The sequence below is a fragment of the Scyliorhinus canicula genome, chromosome 20 (genome assembly GCF_902713615.1).
Source record: "Scyliorhinus canicula chromosome 20, sScyCan1.1, whole genome shotgun sequence".
In the NCBI taxonomy this organism is placed as follows: Eukaryota; Metazoa; Chordata; class Chondrichthyes; order Carcharhiniformes; family Scyliorhinidae; genus Scyliorhinus; species Scyliorhinus canicula.
In genome coordinates this window covers 46,239,311-46,264,574 of record NC_052165.1, presented here as the reverse complement: position 1 = coordinate 46,264,574, position 25,264 = coordinate 46,239,311, and the positions used below count along the sequence as shown (strand labels likewise).

Sequence of the window (25,264 nt, the reverse complement as noted above, 5' to 3'; positions counted from 1 at the left end):
AAACACTCTAAGGTACTTCATGGGAACATCGTCAAAGAAAATTTAACACCAAGTTACAAAAGGTAATATTAGGATAGTGATGCATGATCAATTACACACAGACGAGAGACGGATGCCATCGAGGCTTTATTACGCTAAGATGTGGGCCTCTTACAGCAGCTGGCAAAGTGGCTGTAGTACTGGGAGTACACATATTTATTCTCCACCTACTGGGCGGAGCCAGCAGGCAGGGAACTACCCCGTACCTGTAGTACAGGGTCTTACCACAAAACATCCTCAATATACAATATATATATCAGTGGTGACTGCCACATTCACCCCCTGTTAAGATTGAGTCTGGTGGGGGTGGTGGAGAACTATATACAGGTAGACTTTTCAAAGTACAGAGAGCAAAAAAAATTGAGTCCAGCAGGGTGGAGGGGAAAATTATGTACAGAGGGATGGGGTTTTAAAAGTCCAGGTCATGTTACAGATTAAGTCGGTTCGGAGACTTGATCTGCCGTCGGGAGCGCCGCAGTGCTGGCGGTGATTCCGGTGTCGGTTTGGGCTTTGGCGACTCCGGGAGCGTGTCGGAATCCTCTTCATACTTGGGTGTGGGCAAGGGGAGGACGGCTTGTCCTGAGGCGGGGACTGTGGTGGGGTGCGCTGGGGGGAGGGGAGGGTGGCGCCGGGTCGGGGGGGGGGGGGTGGGGAACCAGCTGGTGCCAGGTCCCTGAGGGAGACAGTATCTTGGTGGCCGTCAGCGTAGTAGGCATACTGTGGGTTGGCGTGAAGTAGCTGTACCCTCTCAACCAACGGGTCCGCCTTGTGGAGTTGTACGTGTTTACGGAGGAACATAGAACGATACAGCGCAGTACAGGCCCTTCGGCCCTCGATGTTGCATCGACATGGAAAAAAAACTAAAGGCCATCTAACCTACATTATGCCCTTATCATCCATATGCTTATCCAATTAACTTTTAAATGCCCTCAATGTTGGCGAGTTCACTACTGTTGCAGGTAGGGCATTCCACGGCCTCACCACTCTTTGCGTAAAAAACCCACCTCTGACCTCTGTCCTATATGTATTACCCCTCAATTTAAGGCCATGTCCCCTCGTGCTAGCCACCTCCATCCACGGGAGAAGGCTCTCACTGTCCACCCTATCTAACCCTCTGATCATTTTGTATGCCTCTATTAAGTCACCTCTTAACCTTCTCTCTAACGAAAACAACCTCAAGTCCATCAGCCTTTCCTCATAAGATTATCCCTCCATACCAGGCAACATCCTGGTAAATCTCCTCTGCACCCGTTCCAAAGCTTCCACGTCCTTCCCATAATGAGGCGACCAGAACTGTACGCAATACTCCAAATGCGGCCGTACCAGAGTTTTATACAACTGCAACATGACCTCATGGCTCCGGAACTCAATCCCTCTACCAATAAAGGCTAACACCCCATAGGCCTTCTTCACAACCCTATCAACCTGGGTGGCAACTTTCAGGGATCTATGTACATGGACACCGAGATCCCTCTGCTCATCCACACTACCAAGAATTTTACCATTAGCCAAATATTCCGCATTCCTGTTATTCTTTCCAAAGTGAATCACCTCACACTTCTCCACATTAAACTCCATTTGCCACCTCTCAGCCCAGCTCTGCAGCTTATCTATGTCCCTCTGTAACCTGCAACATCCTTCCGCACTGTCTACAACTCCACCGACTTTAGTGTCGTCTGCAAATTTACTCACCCATCCTTCTGCGCCCTCCTCTAGGTCATTTATAAAAATGACAAACAGCAACGGCCCCAGAACAGATCCTTGTGGTACACCACTCGTAACTGAACTCCATTCTGAACATTTCCCATCAACTACCACTCTCTGTCTTCTTTCAACTAGCCAATTTCTGATCCACATCTCTAAATCACCCTCAATCCCCAGCCTCCGTATTTTCTGCAATAGCCGACCGTGGGGAACCTTATCAAACGCTTTACTGAAATCCATATACACCACATCAACTGCTCTACCCTCGTCTACCTGTTCAGTCACCTTCTCAAAGAACTCGATAAGGTTTGTGAGGCATGACCTACCCTTCACAAAACCATGCTGACTATCCCTAATCATACGGGTCCCGGAGCTGCGAGCCAAGTCGGGAGCGACACCCCGGAGGTGGACTTCCTAGGGAAGGCAAAGAGATGTTCATGGGGCGTTTCATTAGTTGCGGTGCACAGGAGCGACCAAATGGAGTGCAGGGTGTCGGGAAGGGCCTCCTGAGATTTCTGGCCAGCTGGACAGCCCTCCAGACTGTCCCATTCTCCCTCTCCACCAGTCCATTTCCCCGGGGGTTATAGCTGGTCGTCCTGCTTGCCCCTGTTGAGCAGGAACTGAGGCAGCTCATCGCTCATGGATGAGGATCCCCTGTCGCTGTGGACGTAGGCGGGGAAGCCGAACAGAGCGAAGGTGGTGTTGAGGGCTTTGATGACTGGCGGACGTCATGTCGGGGCATGGGATGGCGAAGGGGAATCTGGAATACTCGTCGACCACACTGAGGAAGTATGTGTTACGGTCGATGGAGGAGAGGGGCCCTTTGAAGTCCACGCTGAGGCGTTCAAAGGGGCAGGAGGCCTTCACCAGGCACGCATGGTGTGGCCGGTTAAAGTGCGGTTTACACTCCGCGCAGACCTGGCAGTCTTTGCTGATAGCCCTGACTTCCTCAATGGAGTAGGGCAGATTGCGAGCCTTGATGAAATGGTAAACACGTGTGACCCCCGGGTGACAGAGGTTGTCGCGCAGAGTCCAGAGTCGGTCCACTTGTGCGCTGGCACATGTACCTCGGGATAGGGCATCGGGGGGGCTCGTTGAGCTTACCGGGGCGATACAAAATCGATAATGCCTTCCCGAAGCAGTCGCTGGACTTCGGACCTGATGAAGGTCCTGTCCTGGGCGCTGTACCGTCTGCTCCTGGTGGAGACGGGTTTGCAATTCGGAGTTAAGTTTGCAAATAGGGAAGGTGGGTCGACCTTTAGGGTCGCAAGGCCGCACACAGTAAGGGGTGGTATGGGCCCGCCGAATTTGAGTTAGGCTCTGGAGGTTGCACTGGAAGTCCAGGCCGAGTAGCAGGGCAGTGCAGAGGTTGGGGAGGACGTAGAGGCGGAAGCTGCTGAACTCCACGCCCTGGATGGTGAGAGTGGCCACGGAGTGGGACCCGGAGGCCAGGGAGATTCTCTGGTTGACGAGGGTGTACCACGATGAGGAGCAGCGCCTTACCGTATCGGGATGAATGAAGCTCTCAGTGCTCCTGGAGTCCAGCAGACAGGAGATCTTGTGCCCATCGATTTTCAAGTTGGTGAAAGCAGTTGACAGGTTGTGTGGGCGATACTGGTCAATCGTGACCGAGGCGAGACGCAGCTGGTCGTTGATGGTGGCACGCGATGAGGTGCCCGGGGGGCATGGGTCCTGGTAAGATGGCGGCGTCCATGGGCCGCACGTGTCGTGGGGAAGACATGATGGCGGCGCCCGATGATCCTGGGGAGAACAAGATGGCGGCGCCCACGGGCCGCACGTGGTCCGAGGAGGGGAAGGTGGCGGCATCCACTGGTCGCACGTGGTCCGAGGAGGGGAAGATGGCGGCGCCTACTGGTCGCATGTGCGGGGAGTCGGAACAATAGCGGCGACTCCGCGGGCCTGGCACACCGCAGCAAAGTGTCCCTTTTGCCACAGGCCTTGCAAAGGGCGCTCCGGGCTGGGCAGCGCTGTCAGGGGTGTTTAGGCTGCTCACAGAAGTAACATTTGGGACCCCCGGGGTTGATTGGCTGCCGCGCGGCACAGGTGTGGGGTTGGCTGGGGGGGGGGGGGGGGGGGTCGCTGGTGAGGTCCACAATGGGGCGGCCGTCTGCAGAGTCCACGATGCGCAGGAGGGGTGGGCCGCGCGGCCGGGTGTGTAGGCCTGAATGTTGCGCGAAGCGACCGTAAGCGAAGGGCTAGCTTTTTTGTCTCCGCGAGGTCGAGCGTGGCCCCTTCTAAGAGGCGCTGGCGGGTGTAATCGGACCCTATCCCTGTGACAAAAGCGTCTCTCTTGAGCAAGTTCGAGTGTTCCGTGGCCGTGATAGCCTGATAGTCACAGTCTCTAACTAGGGGAATCAGGGCACGCCATAAATCTTCCACTGACTCACCAGGAAGCTGACGATGAGTCGAGAGGGTGTGCCTGGCGTAGAGGGTGTTAGTCCGCTGAGCGTAGTTTTCCTTCAGTAGCGCCATGGCTTCCGCGTAGGTCGGCGCGTCCTGGATAAGTGGAAAAACGTTGGAACTCAGCCGCGTGTAGAGGATCTGAATCTTCTGAGCTTCTGGAATTTCGGCAGGCGCAGATCCGATGTATGCTTCGAAACAGGCTAGCCAATGATGAAAGTCCTTTTTGTCGTTGTCTGATTGTGGATCCAGCTGCAGGCAATCTGGCTTGATGTGGAGGTCCATCTTCTGAAAACTTAGTGTAATAAATTGATGCACAATCAATTACACAAAGACGAGAGTTGGGTGCAATCTAGGCTTTATTACACAAAGATGTGTGGCCTCCTACAGCAGCTGGTGAAGTGGCTGCGGTACTGGGCGCACACATATTTATACTCCGCCTACTGGGCGGAGCCAGCAGGGAGGGAACTACCGCCGTACCTGTTGTACAGGGTCTTACCACAAAACACCTCCATCGACATTCTCAATATACAATATATACATCAGTGGTGACTACCACAGACAGTGTTAGGTTTTAAGGAGCATCTTAAAGAAGGAGAGAGAAGTCTAGAGGCAGAGCATTTATAGAAGGGAATTCCAAAATTTAAAGCCCAAGAAGCTGAAGGCATTTCTGCCATTTGTGGAGCAATTAAAATTGGGGATGCAGAAGAGGCCATAAGGACAGCTGAAATCTCAAAGGGTTGGAGGGTTGGAGGAGGAAGCAGAGAGGGATTTGAAAACCAATTTTAAAACTGAGGGGTTGCAATGCACGTGAGCGAGCACAGGGGTAAGGAGTGAATAGAACTTGGTGTGAGTTAATTCACGCATTTAGGCAGCAGAGTTTGGTTGAGCTCAAACTTTAAGTCAGGTGGTCAGTCTATAGGGCATGGGAATAGTCAAGTCTAACAAAACAAATGGGTGAGGGTTTCAGCAATAGACAATCTGAGGCAGAGAAGGGGTGGATGATATTGCAGAGACGGAAGTCGGCGATCTTGATGGTGGAGCCGATTATTATGTAAATCAAGCCATCAATGAACTAGGTGACACTGTGCAATGAGAGTTTGATCTGTAGAGTTGTCGCTTTATTATCAAAATTTTTGATTTTGATAGCATCTGTGTACAATTGATCGCAATGTGATTGGAGATGAACAAACTGGAGAAAGAGCATTCGCGAGGGTGCCAATCACCTCGTGTGTCGTGGGATGGAGAACGTGAAGGCCAAACGTAAACAACGGAAGGAGCGTGAAGAATCCAGTGTCCCCTCACCCCCCCACCCACCCATCCACCCCCTCCCCCCACCCCCACCCCATCAAACATCTCCTGCCAAACCGGATTGGAAGCAAGTCATCGTCGAAGAAGAAGAGTGTGGATTAACATTGTGTGGATCATGTTTTAAATGAACTGTGGTAGATATGGTTCATTTTGAGGGAATTCCAAAAGGACAATCAATATTCATTATGGATTACGTTTTCAATTGCATTGCCGAGATATTTTAAGTGGTAAGTTTACCATTGGTCTCCGTGTGGTTGAATGTGAATTCAACACCGCTGAACTCTCTGTGAGAAGTGGGAAGCACAGATCAGAGAATCAGCTCTCTCTGGGATTCAAGCCCATTCGATGTGCTCTTCACTGAGAGCATGGAATTGCTGAATTTGATTCCATATCTCGAGCGTTTGCAGAAGCAGGTTTTATAAATGAGTGTTTGTGGAGCAGAGCCCCCCAGCAGGAGGTGACATTCTTCAATCCTGTCCTATGGGGCTGCCAACAGGGTCACAGTTAGTAGCCCCATTATATGCAACGGCTTTACTGGATCTCATTGGTTTGACCAATTGTTTATCCAATCTCAATGCTTCTGTAACTTTTTTTTTGTTACATCTTCTATTTTAATTGATCTCCTTGTTGCAAAAGCATCAGCAAAACTGACAAACTTGCAGTTGGCTGTATAAAGAAGAGGTGGCAGAGGCATTGCTGCAGATATTTATTAACTCATTAGAAAAAGTTGTAGTGTCAGAGTACTGGCATATAACGAACATAATTGGTATAATTAAGAAGAGGGACAGAACATATGCAGCAAATCATAGACCAGGCAGCTTAACATTGGCGATAGGAAAATAATGAATTCTTTACTAAGGGAGACACTGGAAAACATCTAGAAAGGAGAAATGTAATAATGAATAGTCAGCATGGATGGCCAAAGGTGAGCAGTAGGAACTCTCTTTAGCAAGGGAAATCGGGGCACTTGCTTTTTAAAAAAACAATAAAGAAAACTTGAATGGTGATGCTTGCACTCCTAGCAAACCATAGACAATGTTTTGTCCATTGGAATTAGTGGGCAAATCCTGTTAGGGGCAAAAAATCCTCCTTACCCCGATCCCCCCTAAATGCCTCCCACTTAATTAACCAATCACAGTGAGAAAAATCAGGCTGCTTACAAGTCAGATACAAAATGAAATAACATTATATGTCAATAGAATTGTTTACCAGAAGTTATATTCAATACAATTGCCATCAGATTCAATTGTACAATGTGTAGTCACAGTAATGAGTCAGCTTGAGATCCAATCAGAGAATTCACCTTAAAGAAGCCATGAATAGGGCAGCACGGTGGCACAGTGGTTAGCATTGCTGCCTACGACGCTGAGGACCTGGGTTCGAATCCCAGCCCTGGGTCACTGTCCGTGTGGAGTTTGCACATTCTCCCCGTGTCTGCATGGGTTTCACCCCCACAACCCAAAGATGTGCAGGATAGGTAGATTGGCCATTCTAAATTGCCCCTTAATTGGAAAAAATAATTGGGTACTCTAAATTTATTTTTTTTAAAAGAAGCCATGAGTATAAGATTTCTCTTTATACATTCCTGGTATGTGGGTATCGCTAGCAAGGCCAGTATTTGTTGCCTATCCATAATTGCCCTTGAACAGAGTGGCGTGCTGAGCTATTTTAGAGGGCAGATAAGAGTCAACCATATTGTAGGTCTGGAGTTAAATAATAATAATCATTATTGTCTCAAATAGGCTTACATTAACACTGCAATGGTTACTGTGAAAAGCCCCTAGTCAGCACATTCTGGCACCTGTTCGGGTACACAGAGGGAGAATTCAGAATGTCCAATTCATCGAACAGCACGTCTTTCGGGACTTGTGGGAGGAAACCGGAGCAACCGATCAAACCCACACAGACACAGGGAGAATGTGCAGACTTCGAGCAGACAGTGACCCAAGCCGGGAATCAAACCTGGAACCCTGGTGCTGTGAGGCAACAATCTAACCACTGTGCTACCGTGCTGCCCATGTAGGCTAGATGGGATTCTGGCGGCAGATTTCTTTCCTTAACGGACATTAGTGAACCAGATCAGTTTTTACAACAATCAGTGATAGTTGTCATGGTTACCAGACTAGTTTTTATATTTCAGATTTAGTTGAATTTAAATTCCACCTGTTAAGGTGGCATTCGGACCCACTTCCCCAGGGTCTCTGGATTTCCAGCATAGAAGCATTACCACTAGGCCATTATCTCCCCCAATGATAGTCACTATTAAATCCAATAGGGGAATTCAGGAGAAATCTCTTCACCCAGAGAGCGATTAGAATGTTGAACTCACTCCAACAGGTAGCAATTAAGACAGAGAATACTGATGCGTTTGAAGTAATACTAGCCACAACAAAACTGGTAAAAAAAAATTTTTATTATGTTGTCTTGGTTGGAAGAACTAACTGTTCCTGTGTCATACATTCTATCCATAGAAATGCTATTCTCTTCAATATGAACTTCTTCATGGATTTTAAGTTGATGGATAGTCACAGTTTCAGGCAGGAGAAGACCGTTAGTCCTGCCAGTCCACCTTCTCAGAGTGTCCCCCTAAGTGCATTTTTAATGATCCTGAATCCCATTTGTGGGGTAAAACCACTCTAGCACCTTGTTTAAACCTGTTAACATTCCTTACTCTATCTCTCAGACTCATAATTTCATAAACACTGACCACCCTTTAAGAATCAGCGTCCCTCTTGCATCTTATTTTGCTGTCCATCGTCTGTAAATGTAATTGAGCCTCAATATCCACCCTTTGCTTAACTACTGAGGTGGGGAATGCATGGACGTGATGCACCGACCATCAGAAAATCTTGGCAAAGGGTTGATTTATTCTTCTTTACCCTTCTCCTCATTTTCAAGCTAGTTCACTCCCAGGTGGCACAGTTTGGCGTAACTATATGTAGTGACGTGCAAAGGGATGAAATATTTGCATGATACATTTGTCAGGTTATTAGAGAGAAGGCCCTGCAGAGACCAGCTGTTCTCCAGCACAACATGGTGAAAACACTGAGAGAACACTTCCCCTCCTCCACATATCCAGGCCATTCTCAAAACCTGTCTCAGTATTGGACAGTTGCCTTGGTATTAGAGATCATACATCAATATTCACTTGACTGCACAGGCCATCCATCGCAAAGAAATGTCATTACCTATTTTTCCTCACTTTAAGCTACTCTCAATATTTACACCCTGCCTTGGCTGAGAGAGTTTCACACGTCAGGAAAAGATCACATGAGTGTACATCACAGAAACAGGTTATTCGACCCAGTCATTCCATGCCACAACATATGTTCTAATCGAACATAGAACATACTGTGCAGAAGGAGGCCATTCGGCCCATCGAGTCTGCACCAACCCACTTAAGCCCTCACTTCCACCCTATCCCCGTAACCCAGTACCCCATCTTACCCTTTTTGGTCATTAAGGGCAATTTATCATGGCCAATTCACCTAATCCGCATGTCTTTGGACTGTGGGAGGAAACCGGAGCACCCGGAGGAAACCCATGAAGACACGGGAGAACGTGCAAACTCCGCACAGACAGTGACCCAGTAGGGAATCGAACCTGGGGCCCTGGCGCTGTAAAGCCACAGTGCTAATCACTTGTACTACTGTCCTGCCCCAAGTGTATTCTACTCTTGGTGAGACTAGAACTGTTACGGGCGCCTGGTCAGCCCTCAGCAATGACTAATGTACTGAATCAGACATGTAATGTTTTTTAGTTTTAAGACTGGACAGAAGGATCAATTTGTTCGAGAAGAGATAATGTAAGAAAAAGGGCTTGGTTACGTTATAAACATAACTTCATTAAAACAAAAGAAAAGAAAACTACATTTAAACTTTTACTTCACAGTTCTAACACTAACAGATTACATATAGTTTCTTAACCTTAACACTAGTTAGTTCCCATTAAACATCACTTTTCATGAAAATACAGCTCTCATTCTACTTACACATACAGGCCAAGGCACTACTTGCATTTAGAAAGCAATCTTTCTTCTGTTAGGGACATGCGTTCAGAACCATTTTCCAAAACTTTCACACTGTGGCTTTTTTCATGACCTCTCGGTGGCTACTTACATCCTTTCCAGTGTGGCTGATTTCATGACCTGCCTCATGGCTGTTCACATCCTCCTCTGCTCAAAATTGATTCTCTCTCTCTCTAAGCTCCGCGCAGTCCTTCAAACAAAGGTCCTCCTCTGGAATGTCCAGGCTGGAACAGATTGTAATTGGACTGATTGATTGCCCACTCCCACTTACACAAAAGACCAGGGGCGAAATTCTCTGCAACGGCCGACGCCGGCGTGAAATCCGAAGTGTTTCATGCCGGCATTGGAGGCCACTCCTCGCCCCCTATTCTCCCCCCCTCCCCCCAGGGGGGGGGGGGGGGGGGCTAGGAGCTGCGTCAAAGTGGCGCACCGAGAATGACGCGGCCGGCGGCGCCTAAGTGACATCAGCCGCGCATGCGCAGGTTGCCATCTTCCCTTCCGCTGCCCCGCAAGACATGGCGGTTTGATCTTGCGGGGCGGCGGAGGGGAAAGAGGGCGTCTCTTAGAGACGCCGGCCCGACGATCGGTGGGCACCGCCCGTGGTGCTCGTTCTTCTCTCTGCCCCCCACAGGCCCCACACTTACCTTTCGCGTGCTGTTCACGCCGGCAGTGACCAGGTGTGGTTGCCGCTGGCGTGAACAGGTCGGGAACATCAGGTCGCTTGGCCCATCCGAGCCGGAGAATTGCCGGTCGCCATGAAAAACGACGACCGACGATTCTCTGAGCGGCGTGTCGCAAAACGCGGCACGCCATTTTGGGGGGGTGGGAGAATCGCGGGGGTGCCAGAGCGGCCCTCCCACAATTCTCCCACCCGACCTGGGGAGCGGAGAATCGCGCCGAGCTATGCCATTCATGTGCAGCTACCTTCCATTGATGGACAAATGGGTCAACATACTCTGTAATAGGATAATGGCTGGTCATTCAGAAATGTCCCAAAAGACAATGAATCTTGGGCGAATCATCTGATGCATTTTATACATTTCCTAACGAGTTTAAGTCTAAATGGGACCATGTGACTCAGCCATGTGTGGGCGTATCCCTTCGAGTCCAGGCTAACAGTATTTTCCTATGGTCTGTTTAACTTAAATTTCCTGCTACATTTTGGACCTGCCCATCTCTGGACCCAAGTTCTTAATATCTTCCTATCATGACAGAAACTTGACATTTCCCAAACTTGCCACTTATGCTAAACCTGTATCAATGCTCGGTGAGGCCACGCTTGGAATTCTGCATACAGTCTTGGTCACTGAACTATAAAAACAGATATCGAGGCTCCAGAGAGGTTGCAAAAATAACTCACAAGAATGGTACCAGCAATACAGGATGTACTTATCAGGAAAGAATGAACCTTACTTCGGCCCAATTCCCCACCATATCCCTGCAACTTCATCTAAGGGCAATTTAGCATGGCCAATCCACCTAACCTGCTTATCTTTAGACAGTGGGAGGAAACCGGAGCACCCAGAGGAAACCCACGCAGACACAGAAAGAATGTGCAAACTCCGCACAGACAGTCACCCAAGGTCAGAATCAAACGCAGGTCCCTGGTGCTGTGAGGCAGCAGGGATAACCACTGTGCCATCCTGCTGCCCTGTGCCATCCTGCTGCCCTGTGCCATCCTGCTTCCCTGTGCCACCATGCTGCCCTGTGCCACCATGCCACCCTCATCTCGGCCTTAAATTGGGAGACTCCTTTTTTGTAAATTGTGGCCCCTATTTCTAGATTCCCCCATGAGGGGAAACACCCACTCACATCTACCCTGTCAAGTACCCTCGAGATCTTCTATTTTTCAAAAAGATTGGTCCCCATCACCTCATGAAAGGCATTCTATAAATTCAAGTTTGTTTACTGGCCCAGATAGGCTGATAAATACTGATGAACTTATTGGATAAACTAATTGAAGCAACAGAGAAAAGGAGTGGGATTCTGTCACCCCCCCCCGCTGGGTCGGAGAATCGCCGGGGGGGGGGGGGCGGCGGCGTAAATCCCGCTCCCGCCGTCTGCCGAATTCTACGTCGCCGGGGTATGGCAGCCCCCCCCCCCGCCGATTCTCCGGCATGCGATGTGCCGAGTGGCCGCCCGTTTTCGGTGGGTCTCGCTGGCGTATGTTACGGCAGATACTTACCGGCGGAACCTGACTCCGCGGGTGGCCTCCGGGGTCCTTGTGGGGGCGCAGGGGTTGCCCCCATGGTGGCCTGGCCCGCGATCGGAGCCCACCGATCCGCGGGCGGGCCTGTGCCATGGGGGTGCTCTATTCCTCCGCGCTGGCCGGTGTAACAGTCCGCGATGACCGGTGCGAAGAAGAACCCTCCTGCGCATGCACTGGGATCGCTCCCGCACATGCGCCAACTCGCGCTGGCCGGTGGAGGCCCTTCGCCGCCAGTTGGCTTGGCGTCAAACCCCTTCCGCGCCTGCTGGCGCGGCGCAAACCACTCTGCTGCCGGCCTTGCCCCTGAAGGTGCGGAGGATTCCGCACCATTAGGGTGGCCCGACGCCGATGTGGTTCACGGCACTCCTTCGCGCCAGAGTTGCCTGCCCCGCCGTTTTACGAAGAATCCCGCCCAAGGTTCTTTATCAAGTGTTGGAGGAGGAGATGGCGGGAGATTCACTTTTAGTAATCTGGCAAGGTACCAAGAGGAATGAAGGAGGGCACGTGTTGGTAGTGGCACTTCAATGAATGTACAGATGTGACCAGCCTACTTCAGTGCAAAAAGATTGCAGCTTCCTGGTACTTTCATCAGGTAAAGTCAAAAATACATTGTTAAGCTTTAATGGTTGAGATTCCCATGTTCCATGGGTAATCTTTATTTAAATCTAGGCCGGATCTTTTATGTTTGTTTCCGTTCGGTGGATTAACTGGTTCACTGAAGACAACAATCACTAAACAACATTTTCCCCAAAGATACATTAAACAGAGTCAGCAATTTAACTTTTACATGATTTCATTTGCATATTTTAATTGACTATTAATTACACATCAAAGCTTTTCTCATACTTGTATAATATTTTAATAAATATTCATGATGATGAACACATGCTACAGAGTTTGGGTTGCCTGGTGAGATCTGTGTCAGGAACAGTATAATGAGGTGAAGCCAATTGTTTGAGTGACATTTTTCAGGTGCGGGCGCCTATTGCATTCCCTAACAATATGTAGTTCTTACAACATACAAACAGGCCATTTGGCTCAACCAGTTTGATTCTTCCTCCATGTAAACAAGTATTTTAATCCAGTTCTTTGAAAGAGGGAACTTGTATTTCAACAATGTCTTTCATGGGTTTAGAGCTTTCCCAAATGTTTTACAGTTAATAAATATAGGGCGCGATTCTCCGCTCCCCACGCCGGGTGGGAGAATCGCGGGAGGGCCGGGTGACTCACGACACGCCCCCCTGGCGCCCCCCGTGATTCTCCCACCCCCCGCTCGGAAGAATCGCCGCTTGCCGTTTTTCACGGCGACGGGCAATTCTCAGGCCCGGATGGGCCGAGCGGCCTGCCGTTCGCGACCGGTTCACGACGGCGGCAACTACACCTGGTCGCTGCCGTCGTGAACATGGGCACCAAAGGCCCGTTTGAAGCTTGTGGGGGGGCGGAGAGGGGAGTGAGCACCACGGCCGTGCTCGGGAGGGGACTGGCCCGTGATCGGTGCCCACCGATTGACGAGCCGGCGTCTCAAAGCGACGCACTCTTTCCCCTCCGCTGCCCCGCAAGATCAAGCCGCCACTTCTTGAGGGGCAACGGAGGGGAAGACGGCAACCGCGCATGCGCGGGTTTGAGCTGACAGCCGTCGTGACGTCAGCCGCGCATGCGCGGGTTGGAGCCGGCCAACCTGCGCATGCGCGGCTGACGTCACTTAGGCGCCGCCGTCGCGTCATTCTCGGCGCGCCGCCTTGGTGCAAGCGTCAAGGCCCGGCGGCCGAGAGTTACGGAGCGCCGCTCCTAGCCCCCCGGGTGGGGGTGAATAAGGTGAGAGGAGCGGCCTCCGAGGCCGTCGTGAAACCCGGGCGAGTTCACGACGGCCTTCCCGATTTATCGATGGAGCGGAGAATTCCGCCCATACTTTTTGAAGTGTAGTCACAGTTGTAACATAGGAAACACGGCAATCAATTTGCACACAAACAGGATAAAATTTACGACCAGGTTTATTAAATAAATTTATGGAATATGGGCGTCGCTGATTGGGCCAACTTTTATTGCCCATAACTAATTGCCCTTCAGAAGATAGTGGTGAATTGTCTTCTTGAACTGCCGCATTCCTGAAGTGTAAGTACACCCACCGTGCTGTTAGGGAGAGGGTTTCAGGATTTTCACTGAGCGACAGTGAATATATATTTCCAAGTCGGGGTGGTAAGTGACTTGGACGGGAACCTCCAGGTATCTGCTGCTTTTGTCCTAGATGGTAGTGGTTGTGGGTTTGAATGGTGCTGCCTAAGGCACCTTGGTGAGTTCCTGCAGTCCATCTTAAAGATGGTACACACAGTTGCCGCTGCTTGTCAGTGGTGGAGGGATTGAATGTTTGTGGGAGGGGTAGCAAACATGCAGGCTGCTTCGTCCTGGATGGTGTTGAGCTTCTTGAGAGTTGTTGGAGCTGCACTCATCCAGACACACCTGACTTGTGCCTTGTAGTTGGTGGACAGACTTGGGGGGGGGGGGGGGGGGGGGGTTGGTTGGTTGGTGTGCAGGGTCAGGAGGTGAGTTACTCGCCATAGAATTCCTAGCCTGTAACCCGGTCTGGTAGCTACAGTATTAATATGGCTAATCCAGTTCAGATTCTGATCAATGGCAGCCCCTAAGATGTTGTTTGTGAAAGTCAGCTATGGTAATTCCATTGAATGTCCAGGGGCAATGGTTAGATCCTCCCTTGTAGGAGATAGTCATTGCCTGGCACTTGTGGGCATGAATGTACCTTGTCACTTGTCAGCTCAAGCTTGGATATTGTCCAGGTCTGGCTGCTTTTGGACATGGACTGCTTCATTATCTAAGGAGTCGTGAATGGTGCTGAACATTGTGCAGTCATCGACAAACATCTCCACTGCTGACATTATGATGTAAGGTAGGTCATTGATGAGCAGACACTACCCTGAGGAACTCCTGCAGTGATGTTTTGGAGCTGAGATGATTGACCACTAACCACCACAAACATCTTCCTTTGTGTCAGGTATCACTCCAACCAGTGGAGAGTTTTCCCCCTGATTCCCATTGACTCCGGTTTAGCTGGGGCTCCTTGATGCCATAATCGGTCAAATTCTAACTTGATGTTAAGAGCAGTCACTCTCCCCTCATCTCTGGCATTCAACTCTTTTGTCCATATTTGAACCAAGGCTATAATGAGGTCAGGAGCTAAGTTACCCTGACAACACCCAAACTGAGCGTCCATGAGCAGAATATTGCCGAGTAAGTGCCGCTTGTTAGCATTGTTGATGACTCCTTCCATCACTTTGCTGATGATGGCAAGTAGACTGGTGGGCCAGCAATTGAATGAGTTGCATTTGTCCTGTACAGGACATACCTGGACAATTTTCCATATTGCCGGGTAGTTGCCAGTGTTGTAGCTGTACTGGAACAGCTTAATCTGTTTTAAATGATGTTGAACGTGGGATAAATATTGGCTGGGACACTGGGGAGAAATCCTCTGCTCTTCTTCGAAATGGTGTCTCAGGAGCTTTTAACCCACCTGAGAGAGCTGATAAGACTTCATTTTAAAGTGTTATCTGATGGTGACAATTCTGATCATGCAGCCCTCCAAGTTCCAGGAAAATAGATTACATGGATCTCAAGCTTTTTCAGCTAGAAACTGGATTTCCAACAACAAAACCAAATGCTGACATAGCATAATCATTTACAATTGCACCACATTGTGGGTTTAATCCACAAATCTACAAGTCACATACAGTACCAGAAATGCCAGTGAGCAGGCCAAATGATTAATATCTTCTCAAAGGTTCCCCGTGAGTGCAGGTGGAGCAGTTCTCCATGAAATCTCGTGAGGGTACCTTGAGGCTCCTCTGCTCTGGACTTCACCTCCTAAACTCTGTCACCAGCAACACATTCCCCTATTTTACCTCCTCCTCCACTTTAATTATCTAGCTCAGGGCCATTTCCCAGGTTTACAAGAGATGGCCTACAGCCCTGAGAAATTACAATCCCACTCACCACCTACGTCATTTTTCTCAGTGGCATTGGACATTTGTGCATGCAGTCATGTGATAATGAGACTTGATGGGGATGGGGTGGGTGAGGAAAATGGCGGTCAAAATCAAGTGTGCATCAGTTCCTCACCAATTTGCGGATGATTTCCCCCACACACACACACTGATCCTGAGCCACATTAAAGTCAGTCACCTCTCCATCAACTCAATTCTCATTTTCAAATGGGGAAAATAAGTATTCAGAGTGACTTTGTCTACGCAACGTCTAGCTTTTTTTTTTCTACAAAGTGAATCTCCGCATGAAGACAGCCTTGGACCTCAGGGTGAGGACAATGCCAGTAGATGATATAGCCAAGCAACTCATCAATTATCAGCTCATCTTCTTTCTACACTCTCTGTAGGAGGCAACACAAGCAAAACAGACACAGCTAGGAGCCATCCTCTGAATAAGTTCCAACAGGCAAAAGTCAAACTGCTTCAAAGAAAATATTGTAGTTTCAGGAAAATGTTTTGGTGTCACTTCTTTATTCACCCTCTGGCTATGTACGTCACTGGGAAGACTAGCATTTATTTGTCTTGAGAGAGTAGTGGTGGGTCTTCCTCTTAAACTGCTGTAGTGATTTGATACAACTAAACACCAAGCCACTTCAAAGGGCAATTAAGAATCAAGCACGAAAACGAAATCCTGCTAATGCTGGAAATCTGAAATAAAAACAAAAGATGGTAGAAATACTCAGCCGGTCAAGCAGTGGAGAGAGAAACAGAGTTAACCTTTCAGAGGGCACAACGTCAGACTAAAGGGATGATCCTTTAAAGCTGAGATGGGGAGGAATTTCTTCAGCCAAAGGGTGGTGAATCTGTGGAACATTTTGCCGCAGAAGGCCGTGGAGGCCAAATCACTGTGTGTCTTCAAGACAGAGATAGATAGGTTCTTGATTAATAAGGGGATCAGAGGTCGTGGGGAGAAGGCAGGGGACTGGGGATGAGAAAAATATCAGCCATGATTGAATGGCAGAGCAGACTCGATGGGTCAAGTGACCTAATTCTGCTCCTATGTCTTTTGTGGTCTTAGCAATGATCTTCCATCTGAATCAAGCACTACTGTATAGGGCTGGAGTTAATTATATAGAGTTGCAGGGAGTTTAGTCAGCTGCCTTCCTTAAAATAAGTCAGTGACTTAGTTGCATTTTTGTGACAATACCACAGCTTCATGGTCACTTTTACTAATACCAATTTTCCCAAATTCTCAACCAGCCATGGTGTGATTTGAACTCATGTTCTGACTGGACTATTGCTCCTGTAATTAAACACTACACTATATGCTACACATGTGACTATTAATCGAATCACTGGACATGTGATGAACTTTGGAAGTAGAATTCTTCAGTTTTTTTGACCTATTGCTACTCAAAGAGAGTGTACTATCCTGTTTCACCCCCAGGAGTCCCCTTGAAAAATATCTTCCTCACCTGGTTCCCCCAACTCAATACATTTTCTGCCACTCATCCAAAGTTGTTGTGTTGCTTCTCTTTTATGTAAATTTACATAATTAAAGCATCAAAGGTAATTCGGGAATACAAAAGATTGAGAGGGTGGTTATGGCTGGTAAAACGGAAATATTAATGTGCTTCTAGAAGGAATTAGACAGGTTCTTGGCAATAAACGAGGGGGTTCAGAGTTACTAGAATTACATGAAAGGAATGTTGTGGATAGGTGGGCTAGATAGGCCAAAGATCGACTTTTACCTCAAACTATTACTATCTTAATGTTTTTTACTGAAGGATCCTCAGTTTCAAATCTGTACACCCTCCCTTCAAGAGTCCCATAACAGTTGTATCAAAGGGGGAAAAGAACAAAGAAAAGTACAGCACAGGAACAAGCCATTTGGCCTTCCAGGCCTGTGCTGATCATGATGCCCCAATCAAAAAAAAACTTCTGCCCTCACTCGGTCCGTATCCCTCTATTTCCTCCCTATTCATGTACCATCCAGATGCTTCTTAAATATTGCTAATGTGTCTGCTTCCACCGCATCCTCTGGAAGCGCATTCTAGGCACCCACCACTCTCTGTGTGAAAACCTTAGCCTGCACATCTCCCTTAAACCTTCCCCCTCTCACCTTGACTCTGTGTCCCCTTGTTAATTGACACTTCACCTTTATGTAGATCTCTGGCAGGTCTCCCCTCAGCCTCCGTCTTTCCTAGTTTATTCAATGCTAGTTTATTAAAACTCTCCTCATACTCAACACCATCAAGACCAGGCAACATCCTGGTGAACCTTCTTTGCACTCTCTCCAAGGCTTCCAAGTTCTTCTGATAATGTGGTGGCCAGAACTGCATGCAATACTCCAAATGCGGCCTTTTATAAAGCTTTTATATAGCTGCAACATGATTTCCCAACTCCTGTACTCAATGCCCTGGCTGATGAAGGCAATCATGCCATATGCCTTCTTAATCACCTTGGCCACTTGCGTTGCCACTTTTAGGGAACTGTGGACTTGCATGCCCAGATCCCTCGTATGGGCTGGATGGTAGCACAGTGGTTAGCAGTGTTGCTTCACAGCGCCAGGAACCCGGGCTCGATTCCCGACCTGGGTCACTGTCTGTGTGAAGTCTGCATGTTCTCTCCGTGCCTGCGTGGGTTTATTATCATGTTAATGTTCCTCAGGGTTCTGCCATTTGCAGTATAATTCATACCTAGATTTGATCCTCCAAAATGCATCACCTCGCATTTGTCCGGATTAAACTCCATCTTCTATTTCTGTGCCCAAGATTCTAATCTATCTATATCCTATTGGATCCTCTGACAATCTTCAGCACGGTCAGCAACTCTGCCAATCTTTGTGTCATCCGCAAACTTCCTAACCAGACCACTCACATTTTCCTCCAGATGATTTATATATACTGTAAACAACAGAGGTCCCAGCATTGATCCCTGTGGAACACCATTAGATCTCCATTCTGAAAAACACCCTTCTACCGCTACTTTCTGTCTTCTATAAACAAGCCGGTTCTGTATTCATCTAGCCAGCCCACCCCGAATCCTAAATAATTTTAGTTTTTGTACCAGTCTGCCATGTGGCACCTTGTCAAAAACCTTACTAAAGTCCATATAAACTACATCCACAGCCCTTCTCTCATCAATCTTCTTTGTCATCACTTCCAAAAATTCAATCAAGTTGGTGAAACATGACCTTGCCTGTCAGTAAACTAGCCCATTTTCCTCCTAATGTGCACATATCCTGTCCCTCAGTATCTTTTCCAAAAGCTTCCCCACTTCTGATGTCAGGCTCACCGGCCTATAATTTACTGGATTATCCCTGCTTCCTTTCTTAAACAAGGGAACAACATTGGCTATTCTCCAGTCCTCTGGAATTTTGCTGTAGTTAAAGAGGACGTGAAGATATCTGTTAAGGCCCCAGTTATTTCTCCCCTTGCCTCCCGCAGTAACCTGGAATAGATTCCATCTGGCCCGGGGGACTTGTCCACCTTAATGCAATTTAGGATACTCAACACTTCCTCCTTTGATATATTGATATTCTCAAGACCATTCTTACACCTATCTCTGACCTCAACATCCATCATGTCCTTCTCCCTGGTGAATACCGATACAAAGTACTCATTAAGGATTTCACCCACTTCCTGTTGTTCCACGCATAACGTCCCTCCATTGTCCTTGTGTGGGCCTACATTTTCTCTTGCTTCTATCTTGCTCCTAATCTCTGTTTAAAAAGCCAAGGGATGTTTGTTAAAGACATTCCATGGCCCATTTTAGCCCTCCTAATTCCATGTTTAATTTTGTTCTGACTTTCATTGTAATCCTCAAGAGCTTTGTCAGTTTTTAGATGCCTAGACCTACCTTATGCTTCCTTTTTCCTTTTGACTAAGCTTACAATTTCCCTTGTCATCCATCGTTCCCGAATCCTGCCATTTTTTATCTTCCATTTTTTGCAAGGACATGCCTGTCCTTCACTTCAATCAACTGACCTTCAAAAGCCTCCCACATGTCAGATGTGGATTTGCCCTCAAATAGTCGCTCTTCATCCACTTTGGCTAATCTCCATAATCTGCTGCAGCCAATTCCCCCACAGCTTTAAGGCTATTAGGAGTGGGCTATTAGGAATTGCATAAATAGGCATTTTAAAGGATCAATACCATTTTGTCCCTCCTGTCCTGTCACCTGACCTTTGCCTCCTGACATTTCCATCTTCATCCCACTCCCTCAATCCTTCACTATCTCCTTGCACCATCATGCTGTTTTGCTATAAATACCAGGCGTGCCACTAATTTATAAGGTCAGGCACTTATAGAGAAAATGAATATCTATGGGTGTTGGGGTTCAGAGTATTTCAAGATACAGCCAAAATAAGAATGAATCCTTGCAAACTGAAATAAGCTAACATCTGGTTATTATTTTATCGTGCTGTTTGTGCATTCTGTTTCTTTCATTATCAGGGAAAAAAACTTTCAATTCCTCACATATTTCTTCACCGCCTCCTTATTTGCACTATACAGAAACAAGTCATGTTTATTGTCAAACAAGGATGTCTCACATTCCATATCCTCCCCCCAGGACATGCCCTCTCTTGTGTGTCATCTCTGATGGAATAAAATACAACTTGCTCCTAATGAGGCTGACTTTTATTTGACTTGGTGCAGTTTGAAGTGAAACGATGTAAGTGGCTTGATGGTAATTATTCTCTCTGTGTCAGCAGCTATTTACAAAAATATTCAAAGGAATGTTAAAAATAGACATCTTAAAAGGCCAATACCATCTCATGTACCATAACCAGCTTTGTAATCAAAGATTTTTGCATTAAAATGATCTCATCACACCACTAATTGGGCTTGATCTTAACTCTGTCCGATAGCACAAAGCGGGCAATAACAAGTCCCCAGCCCATTTTGTGTCTCTCTTTATTGACTTCAATTGGAAGAATAATGGGGAGAGATGTAATTCTGATCAGCTGACTCATCAACGTCTGTTTCACACTCTCAATTTGCCCCATGATGTCCGTCTTTTTAATTGTATTAACCACTAATAGAGGGCAGTTTGGGGACATGGCCAATAAAATGAAAGATTTGCATTTTTATAATGTCTTTCATGACAACTGATTGTCCTCAAAGCCAATGAAGTAATTTTGAACTGTATATAGGAGCATAGGGACAGGAGTAAGCCATTCAGGCCATCAAAACTGATTCATCATTTAATTAGATCATGGCTGACCATCTGCCTCAACGCCACCTTTCCACGTTATCTCTTGATGTCCTTAGTCTCCATAAATCTATTAATTTCTGTCTTGAACATGTTCATTGACTGAACTTCCACAGCCCTCTGGGACAGAGAACTACAAAGATTCACAGGCCTCTGAGTGAAGAAATGTCTCCTCATCTCAATCTTAAATAGCCTGCAGCTTATGCAGAGATGTCCCTAGTTTTTGACTCACCAGGCCAAGGAAAGCATCTTATCTGCATTAACTTAACCCTGTCATGCCTTGTAAGAATTTTGTAAGTTTCATTGAGGTCATCCCTCATTCTTCAAATCTCGAGGGAATACAGACAATACTTATTGTTGTAATGTAAGGAATGCATCAGCCAATTTTCACACAGCAGGCTCCCATAAGCAATAATGTCACAATGATTAGGTTGTGGCCCAGATTTTCACAGCATCATGGAGATTCCACAAACCTTTATAAGTGGCAGACAGGAGCCAGATCCAGAAGTCCTGCCCCATTTCTAACAGATCGCATTTCTATTGTCGGAAAAAAGTACCGGCCATGACTCACACATGAGGGAGACCCAAACTCATCAGGACTATTTGAACTCAATGCTCAGAGGGGCCATTGGGTGGAGGTGAAACAGATCCAATGTTTGCTGAAGCAAGGGCTATAAACTCCAGTGTGGGAGTTACACGTTTTTAAAGTTGTTATATATGATTTTGACGGATGGATAAGGTATGTAGAACTGTCAAACTGTGAAATTGTTTACATCCACATCCCTTTAAAATTAAAAAAAAGGCTGCCTGTGTTGGTGAGAGTTGAATAAAATCCATTCTGTCAGTTACAATAGCTGTTGTTGACATTACCCCTAGCTATCATTATGTTATTATTAAGACTTGGCTGCTTTCTACAGCCTATCATTCCCTCAGTAGGGGAGGTCCTACATTTTCAATTTGATCGACAGTTAAGAGGTTATGAAAGGATTAGCTGATAATTTCTGTTACGTACTTAAGGGAAATGGACATTCATGAATAGGAGTGTTTTTGCTATAGTAAAAGCTATATTAGACATTTCAAACTTTGTTTTATTTCATCTCAACCTGGTGAGGTCTGCACACAATGGATACTGGGTGAGTTTGCATGGAGGGGAGGGTGGTGGGTGAGTTGGCATGAGTTTCATTAAGGTGTCACAGGGCTATAAGGGACAATGGGGTGAATGGAGGGCACAGATTGGCATTGAGGGTGTGAGGTACCGGGGTGGGTGGATACCATGTACTGGCATGGGGTATGAGGGTCCAATTGGGGCGGATGGGGGAATAGTTGGTACTGATGGGGCAGAGGGAGGAGGTGGGTGTTGAGGAGATGTGAGGGCTATGGCTATGGAGCCTATTAACACAAGTGGAGCAAAGTCCCTGAGAAACAACAGGGCCTTTTAACCACCTCACCTCAGCACTTGGGAGAAAGATGTGTTGAAGTGTGTCTACTTCAATGCAAGGATCATCCGGAATAAGATAGGTGAACGTGGGGCGTGGATTGGTACTTGAGGCTATGATATTGTGGCCATTACGGAGACATGGTTAGAACAGGGACAGGAATGGTTGTTGGAAGTTCTGGGGTATAGATGTTTCAGTAAGAGTAGGGAAGGTGGTAAAAGAGTTGGAGGAGTAGCATTGTTAATCAAGGATAGTTTAACGACTGCAGAAAGGCAGTTTGAAGGGGATCTGCCTACTGAGGTATAATGGGCCGAAGTTAGAAATAGGAAAGGAGCAGTCACATTGTTAGGAGTTTGCTATAGGCCCCCAAATAGTAATAGAGATGTGGAGGAAGAAATTGCAAAACAGATTATGGATAGGTGTGGAGGTCTCAGGGTAGTTGGCATGGGTGACTTTAACTTTCCAAATATTGATTGGAACCTCTATAGGTCGAAAAGTTTAGATGTGGCAGTTTTTGTACAGTGTGTGCAGGAGGGTTTCCTGACACAATATGTGGATAGGCCGACAAGAGGGGGGGCCACATTGGATTTGGTACTGGGTAATGAACCGGGCCAAGTGTTAGATTTGTTTGTGGGAGAGCACTTTGGAGATAATGACCACAATTTGGTGTCTTTCACTATTGCAATGGAGAGGGATAGGGCCATACAGCAGGGCAAGGTTTATAATTGGGGGAGGGGTAATTATGATGCGATTAGGCAAGAATTAGGGAGCATAAGATAGGAACAGAAACAGTCAGGAAAAGACACAAATGAAAAGTGGAGCTTGTTCAAGGAACAAATACTGCGTGTCCTTGATAGGTATGTCCCTGTCAGGCAGGGAGGAAATGGCCGTGTGAGGGAACTATGGTTCACAAAAGAGGTTGAATTTCTTGTCAAGAGGAAAAAGCAAGAGTATGTAAGAATGAAAAAACAAGGTTCAGTTGGGTCGCTTGAGAGTTACAAGGTAGCAAGGAATGTGCTAAAAAAAAAGGGCTTAGGAGAGCTAGGAGGGGGCATGAGAAGTCCTTATCTTCCCGACATCTTCCAAACCCACAACCTCTGCCAGCTTGAAGCAGATGAAGGCAGCAAATGCATTTTTGAATTCATTTATGTGATATGGATGTCACTGATTAGGCCAGCATATATTGTCCATCCCTAACTGTCCTTTGAGAAGGTGATGGTGAGCTGCCTTCTTTTTTTTTAATAATTTTTATTCAAATTTTTCAACAACAAATTTTCTCCCAACAATAAAATAAACAAGGTATAGAAATAAACGGAAAGAAGGAACCCCCCCCCCCCCAATACAAAGCAATAAATTAATAACAATACAAAAAAGAAGAAAGTAGCAAACAAACAGTCGCAAAAACAAACCCCCTTAACAGACCCCTAACTCACCCCGCCTTACCCCGGGTTGCTGCTGAGATTGACCCTCTAACCCTCCGCCAGAAAATCGAGAAAGGGCTGCCACCCCCTCAGGGCAAACTTGACCTTCTCCAGTCTGATGAGCCCGGCCATGTCATTGATCCAGGCCTCCGGGCTCGTGGGCTTCGCGTCCCTCCACTGCAAAAGAACCCTACGCCGGGCTACTAGAGACGCAAAGGCCAGGGTACCGGCCTCTCTCGCCTCCTGCACCCCCGGCTCCGATGCTACGCCAAAGATCGCGAGCCCCCAGCCTGGTTCTACCCTGGAACCGACCACCTTGGACAAAGTCCCCGCCACCCCCTTCCAGAACCCCTCCAACGCCGGACACGCCCAGAACATGTGGGTGTGGTTCGCCGGGCCTCCCGAATACCTCCCACACCTGTCCTCTCCCCCAAAGAACCGGCTCATCCTGGCCCCCGTCATGTGCGCCCTATGCAGCACGTTCAGCTGAATTAAGCTGAGCCGTGCACAAGAAGAGGACGAGTTCACCCTCCCCAGGGCGTCCGCCCACGTCCCCTTGTCGATCTCCTCCCCTAGCTGCTCCTCCCACTTCGCTTTCAGCTCTTCCACCGAGGCCTCCTCCCCCTCCTGCATCACCTGATAAATTGCCGAGATCCTACCCTCACTGACCCACGTCCCCGAGAGCACCCTATCCTGCACCCCCCTAGGCAGCAGCAGCGGGAACTTCGCCACCTGCCGCTTAACAAACGCCCTAATCTGCATATACCTGAAAGCATTCCCAGTGGGGAGGCCCCACTTTCCCTCCAACTCCTCTAAAGTCGCAAACTTCCCATCGAGGAAAAGGTCCCCCAACCGCCTGATGCCTGCCATATGCCAACTCAAAAACCCACTATCTATTCTCCCTGGTGCAAACCGGTGATTGCCCCGTATCGGGGCCCACACTGAGGCCTTCACTTCCCCCCTATGCCACCTCCACTGCCCCCAAATTTTGAGGGAAGCCACCACTACTGGACTCATAGAGTACCTTGCCGGGGGGAGTGGGAGCGGGGCCGTCACCAATGCCTCCAAACTCGTACCCACACAAGACGCTGCCTCTAACCTCTTCCATGCGGTACCCCCCCCCCCCCCCTCCATCACCCACCTACGAATCATTGCCACATTCGCAGCCCAGTAATACCCACACGTTGGGCAACGCCAAACCACCTACCTCCCTGCCTCGCTCCAGGAATACCCTCCTCACTCTCGGGGTCTTCCGCACCCACACGAACCCCAAAATACTCTTATTAACCCTCTTTAAAAAAGCCTTCGGAATCAATATGGGGAGGCACTGGAAGAGAAACAAAAACCTTGGGAGCACCGTCATCTTAACTGACTGGACCCTACCCGCCAAAGAGAGCGGCAGCGCGTCCCACCTCCTGAACTCCTCCATCTGTTCCACCAGCCTCGAAAAGTTTAGCCTATGCAGGGCCCCCCAGCTCCTAGCTATC

General features: G+C 47.9%; 1 protein-coding gene across 1 annotated transcript in view; it reads left to right on the top strand.

The window, feature by feature from the left end:
• syt1a (synaptotagmin Ia) overlaps nt 1-25,264 on the top strand; it is a 622,829-nt gene that overhangs the window by 241,579 nt on the left and 355,986 nt on the right.